At 61.0% G+C, this 6,412-nt stretch overlaps 1 pseudogene; it reads right to left on the bottom strand.

The window, feature by feature from the left end:
• Window positions 1-1,290: 1,290 nt before the first annotated feature.
• LOC103889699 (protein capicua homolog) lies at window positions 1,291-5,494 on the bottom strand (annotated as a pseudogene).
• Between the last annotated feature and the right edge of the window lie 918 nt (window positions 5,495-6,412).

Raw genomic sequence — 6,412 nt, 5'->3', positions numbered from 1 at the left:
TGTACTAAAAATACAAAAATTAGCCAGACGTGGTAGCGTGCACCTGTAATCCCAGCTACATGGAAGGCTGAGGCAGGAGAATGGCATGAACCTGGCAGGAAGAGGTTGCAGTGAGCCAAGATCGCACCACTGCACTCCAGCCTGGGCAACAGAGCAAGACTCCGTCTCAAAAAAATAAAAAAATAAAAAAGAGAAGCAGGCCTTATTCCATCCCAAACTGAAAGGATTAAATGGCTTTACCCGGGAGAAGATAACCATTCTGCCCTCCATTGCTACCCCCACATACTGTCCATGTTCTCAGGGGGTACTGTGAGTCCTGGGATCTTCTTTGGGGTCGCCCACATGCCTGTGGTAGTTATGGAGGGACCCAGGTGTTGAGGCAGGGCTGGGGTGTCCCCTTCCAGCCAGGCTGTCCCCCAACTCTGGGGCAGAGGCAGTGGCAGGGCAGCCAGGGTTGCGCCAGAGCCTGAGCAGGGTGAGGTGGGGTCAGGCAGGGCTGGTAGTCAGGGCAGGGGCAGCAGCAGTGGACCTGCTATGCACACATCTTCTTCTCCAAGGTTTGTGTGCAGAACATCCTTCCTATGCTGCCCCAGCAGCTTCAGTTGGCACCTGCCCCAGTCCAGCCTCTGGGACCCATGCAGCAGCTCCCAGCAGCCCTGCACCCACCATCAGCATGTTTCACTTGGAGATGAAGATCCGTGAGGTGCCCAGAAGATCATGCAGTCATCAGTCCCACGGAGCAGCCCACGAGGCTGAGGCTCCTCCCATTGGACCGCCCCCCAACTGGCACCACTGCTGCCCCTGCCCCTACTCTCAGCCTCACGTGACTCTCGGGCAGAGGCAGTGGTGGGGCAGCCAGGGCAGCATCAGAGTCTGAGCCAGGTGAGGTGGGGTCAGGACCCCTGCAGGGCTGGGAGTCAGGGCAGGGGCAGAACAAACCTTGGAGGGGAAGATGTGTGCATAGTGGGCCTGGAGGGTGGCTGTGGCCTAGTGGACAGGAAGAAGCAGTGGGCCTGGAAGAGCTACATAATCAGGGCTGGCACTGGTCCAGGGCGCATGCAGTGAAGAGGACAGCACCTTCTCAGTCTCCAGTTCCCTGAGCCCGTCCTCAGCTTCTCCACCTGTACAGGCAAAGGGGAAGCTGTCCCCATCACACATGGCACACTTGGGGGTGTTGGGCTTTGGGCTACAGCTGGAGCATCTTCTCATCTTGCATTTGGGTGTGGTGGGGTCCTCCAGTGCGGGATCCATGTCCGTGGGGTTCCTTCTGCCCTGACCCCCAAAGCCCAGTCAGTTTCTCCTCTTCAGGCTCTGCCCCCCGGGTGGCTCAGCCCAGCCCCTGCCTAGGAAAGCCTTAGTGTTGGGAGGCACGGCGATGACTGAGGGGCCTGGTAGCTCCAGGTCGCCCACACTTTCAGGTCTCTTGCACCAGAAGGTGGCAGGATCAATTGGGAGGAAACAGGTCACCTTGGAAGGCGTCCCTGGGCCCCCATCCCCAGGGGTAGGGGCTGTAGGGGGCCCGCTCTGCTGCCCTAACCAGACTCCTGGGCTTTGAAGGCTCCTGGGCCCAGTAAGAAGGAGGTGGGTGCCAAGGTTGAGGAGGAAGCATCCGAGTATGTGTAGGAGGAGGACGGGGTGGGACCATAGACTTTGCCAAAAACTGCAGGTGGATCAGGGGACCCTGGGGGCTCAGGATCCATCAAGGGGCGGCAGGAATAAAGGAGGAAGGAATGACAGGTGCAAATACCTTCCCTCCAAAGCCCTTGTTGCCCTCTGGCTCCTCCCGAGAGCTGTCCCCACTCTCAGTCGGTCACCCACTCCTTGAACTTGAGATCAGTGTCAGTGGTGCTAAAGCCGTCATCAGCAATGACATCATCACCCCCTCCTCCTCATGGATGACCATGTGCTCTTTGTCACTCACTATGTCCTCACTGGCCATGTGCTGGGAATGAGCAGCTCAGGTGGGCAGCAGCAGGGCTGCCCACTGGTCACCTCCCTCACCAGGGGCTGCAAAGTGGCCTGGAGCTCCATACTGAGTAGAAGGCTTCGGGCCAGAGTACGATGCAGTGCCAGACACCACCTGTGTCAGTTCCTGTAGTGCCTGATGATCTATTTCCCTGCTGTCCAGGCTGTGTACCCCCCTGTAGGAGAAGGCTTGGGCCAGGCTGAGCCAGGTTCCCTGACTATGTGCAGCCGTTCTGCCCCACAGAAGCTGCTCCTTGGTATCCCAGCTCTGGAGTGTCTGGGCTGCAACTGATAGGAGTTCAGAGGACACCCCAGGGGCAGTGGCAGTGCCCGTCTCTGATATGCTCTGCTCCCATGAGCCCTTGTACACTCCTGCTAGCGCCTGGCTCGTGGGCTTGGCCTCTGAGCTGGACTTCTTTCGGTCCTTGTTGCAAGTGGGCCACCTTCACCTGGAAGGCCAGGTCGTGGTACTTCTGCATCTCATTGGGCCCCAGGGTGTACCACTGCTCACTCAGGATCTGGCTGACGGTCCGGTTGTCCTGGTTGGGGTGACCGTGGTGCACCCTGCCAGGGCCTGGTGCTGCTTGCTGAAGATCATGACCGCCACTCATGGGCCACCGGATGTGGCCCTTGTCCCATTTGTTGGGGCTGCGTCCATCCTTCTCAGAAGATGAGTCCTGTTCCTTGCGCAGGGCACTGAGGGACTGGGCCTGACATCATCTGAGTGGTAGAGGCAACTGGGTGTCAGGAGACATGACGGAGAGGAAAGCATCATCGTGGTCATTCTCTGTCTCACTGTCCAGCAGGAACTCCCATGAGGAGCCCAGGGCTCCTCCTCCATGGTGGGAGGTGGGCCCTTACCAGGTTCCACCACCCCCAAAGTGTGTGGGGTTCCGGGCCCTGGGCTTTCAGGGCAGGTGGCTCCAGGGGGCCGCCCAGGGTCAACACTCCCTGTCCCACCTGGTGGACGCTCATGAGCAACAGCTGCCTACTTGGCAGGTTGTTTGCTCTGGTTGGAGGCCACTGAGTGACTGGCAGGTTTCTGGGCCTCGTGTGGCTGCAGGGAGGGGTCAGGAAGGGGACGGAGTACCAGGGGAACACAGCCAAAAAGTGAGGTTCCACATTCCTCCACACGAATATGCTGACACCGCGGGAGGCCTCACTGGATGCAGGCCTGTGGGCCGAGTACTTGGTCTGGGCAGGGGGTTCCTGGCAGGGGCTTACACCTCCTCAGCCCCCTCCTCAGCCAAGGTGGCTTGGGCCCAGAGAAGGGGGGGTTGGAGAGGAGCAGAAGGCCAGGCCTCAAGTTTTGGGGGTTTTTTTGGTTTTGTTTTTTGTTTTTGAAATGTAGTTTGACTCTTGTCACCCAGGCTGGAGTGCAGTGGCACAATCTCAGTGGCCTTAATACCTGGCTAATTTTTTGTATTTTTACTAGAGGTGGGGTTTCGCCATGTTGGCCAGGCTGGTCTTTACCTCCTGATCTCAGGTGATCCACCCACCTCGGCCTCCCAAAATGGGATTACAGGCATGAGCCACCGCTCCCAACTTCATTCATTTTTACTTGAAAAACTCCCTTAAGCATTTTTTTAAGGTAAACCTAGTGGTCCTGGTGGCCGCCGTGACACATGAGCTTGGCCTCCGGAGGGCCTCCGCGAGGCACGAGCTGGGCCTGCGGAGGCCGCCCCGAGGAGGGAGCCTGGCCCGAGGAGGCCACGGTGAGGCAAGAGGTGGGCCTGGAGGGCCCACTCTTGAGGTAGAGGCTGGGCCTCTAGAGGCCGCCAGCCAACAGGCAGGGGCTGGACCTGGAGAGGCCACCAGAGGCATGAGCTGGGCCTCAACAGGCCAGCACGAGGGAGGACCTCTCTCAGCGTGAGAGAGGCCAGTGTGAGGCAGGGGCTCACACCTCTGGGCAGGGTGCCAGAGGCATGAGTTGGGCCTAAACGGGCCACCGTGAGGGAAGAGCTGGGCCGCTTGTGGGCTGCTGGGAGGCAGGCAGGGACTTGGCCCTGGCAGGCCACCGTGGGGTGAGAGCTGGGCCTGGAGAGGCCCCTGGGAGGCAAGAGCGGGGCCTGCAGAGGCTGTTCTCCAGCCAGAGCTGGGCCTGTACAGGCCACCAGGAGGCAGGAGGTGGGCGTGAAGAGCTTGGCTGGAGAAAGTTTGGGGCCTCCAAAGGCTGGCGGGAGCTGGGCAGGAGCTGAGCCAAAACAGGTTGCTTGCTGGGAGGCAGGAGCTGGGCCGGGAGACGCAGCCAGGAGGAACAGCTGGACCTGGAGAGGCCGCCTTGTGGGAGGCAGAGGCTGGGCCTCTAGAGGCCGACGGGAGGCAGGAGCTGGCCCCGGAGGGGCCCTCGTTGAGGACGCGTTGCACCTGGAGAGGCCGCTGGGAGGCCGGAGCTGGGCCTGGAGAGGCCGACTTCAGGACGACTTGGATCTGCAGAGGCCGCTGGGAGGCCCAAGCTGGGCCTGGAGGAGCCCACCGACAGGAGGCCGTTTGGGGCCTGGAGATGCTGTCGGAGGGCAGGAGCTGAGCTTGGAGATGCTACCGTGAGGCCTGAGCTGGGCCTGGGGATCTTGGCTCGAGGAAGCTGTGGGCCTACCAAGGCCTCCAGGAGCTGGGCAGGAGCTGAGTCCAAAGAGGTTGTTGGGAGGCAGGAGTCGGGTCTGGAGATGCAGCCGGGAGGAACAGCTGGGCCTGAAGAGGCCGAATGGAGTAAATTCAGGGCCTGGAGAGGATGGGGCCCCACTCCTCTGACTGCAGCAGAGGAGCCTCTGCCTCCCTCCTGGTGGCCTCTCCAGGCCCAGCTCTTCCTACTGGCTACGTCTCCAGGCCCAACTCCTACCTCACAACCAATGACCTCTTTTGTCTCAGCTCCTTCCAGCCTTTGTAGGGCCAAAACTTTCTCCAGTCAAGCTCTTTAGGCCCACCTTCTGCCTCGTGGTGGCCTGCACAGACCCAGCTCTGGCTTGAGAAGAGCCGCTGCAGGCCCCACTCCTGCCTCCCAGGGGACTGTCCAGGCCCAGCTTTTGCCTCATGGCACCTTCCCGGAGCCCAGTTCCTGCCTGCCTCCTGGCAGCCCCGACAGGCCGATCTCCTCCCTCACGGTGGCCTCTTTAAGTCCAACTCATGCCTCTTGCAACCCGCCCTGGTGTCAGCTCATGCCTCACACTGGCCTCTCTAGGCCAAGGTCCTCCCTCATGCTGGCCTGTTGAGGCCCAGATCATGCCTCTCGTGGCCTCAGCAGGCCCAGCTCCTGCCTGTTGGCGGCCTCTACAGGCCCGGCCTCTACCTCATGGTGGGCACCTCCAGGCCCAGCTCCCACCCAGCTCCTGGCGGCCTTTGTAGGCCGAAAACTTCCTCAAGTGAAGCTCTCGAGGCCCAGCTCGGGCCTCACTGTGGCCTCTTCAGGCTCGGCTCCTGCCCTCTGGCAGCGTCTCCAGGCCCCAGACTCTCCAGTCAGCTTCTCGAGGCCCAGCTTGGGACTCCTGGCGGCCTCTGCAGACCCAAATCGTCCCGAAGTTGTCCTCTCCATTTCGAGCTCCAGCCTCCCCTTGGCCTCTCCAGGCACAGCACGTCCTCCATGTGGCCCCTTCAGGGCCATCTCCTGCCTCCCATTGGTCTCTACAGGCCCAGCCTCTGCCTCCTTCATGGCTGCCTCTCCAGGCCCAGCTGTTCCTCCCAGGTCTGTCTACAGGCCCAACTCCTGCCTCACAACACACAACCTCTTTTGACTCAGCTCCTGCCCAGCTGTCCTAAGCCTTTGTAGGCCCAAAAACTTTCTGCAGCCAAGCTCTTTAGGCCCACCTTCTGCCTCACGGTGGCCTGTAGAGACCCAGCTGTGGCTTGAGAACAGCCTCTGCAGGCCCTGCTCTTGCCTCTGAGGGGCCTCTCCAGGCCCAGCTCTCACCTCACTGTATCTTCCCGGGGCCTAGTTCCTGCCTGCCTCCCAGCAGCCTTGACAGGCCCAGCTCCTCCCTCAGAGTGGCCTGTTCAGGCCCAACGTATGCCTCTGGCCACCTTCCCGGAGGTGTGAGCTCCTGCGTCATGCTGGCCTCTGTAGGCTGAGGTCCTCCCTTATGCTGGCCTGTCGAGGCCCAGCTCATGCCTCTCCTGGCCTCTCCAGGCCCAGCCCCTGCCTGTGGGTGGCGTCTAGAGGCCCAGCCTCTACCTCGCAGTGGGCCCTCCTGGCCCACCTCTTTCCTCACCGTGGCCTACTCAGGGCAAGCCTCCTACCTTTTGGCAGGCTCTGCAGACCCAGCTCCTGCCTCCCAGTGGCCTCTGTATGCCAAGCTTATACCTCACAGCAGCCTTTCCAGGCCTAGTGTTTGCTCCTTTGCATCCTCTCCAGGCCCTGAACTTCCTCTAGTACACATCTCCAGGCCCAGCTTTTCCTTCCAGCAGCCCCTGCAGGCACAAGTCGTCCTCAAGTTGCCCGCCCCAGGCCCAGCTC

Source organism: Pongo abelii, chromosome 6, assembly GCF_028885655.2.
Source record: "Pongo abelii isolate AG06213 chromosome 6, NHGRI_mPonAbe1-v2.0_pri, whole genome shotgun sequence".
Classification (NCBI taxonomy): domain Eukaryota; kingdom Metazoa; phylum Chordata; class Mammalia; order Primates; family Hominidae; genus Pongo; species Pongo abelii.
This window is presented reverse-complemented; position numbering and strand designations above follow the sequence as displayed.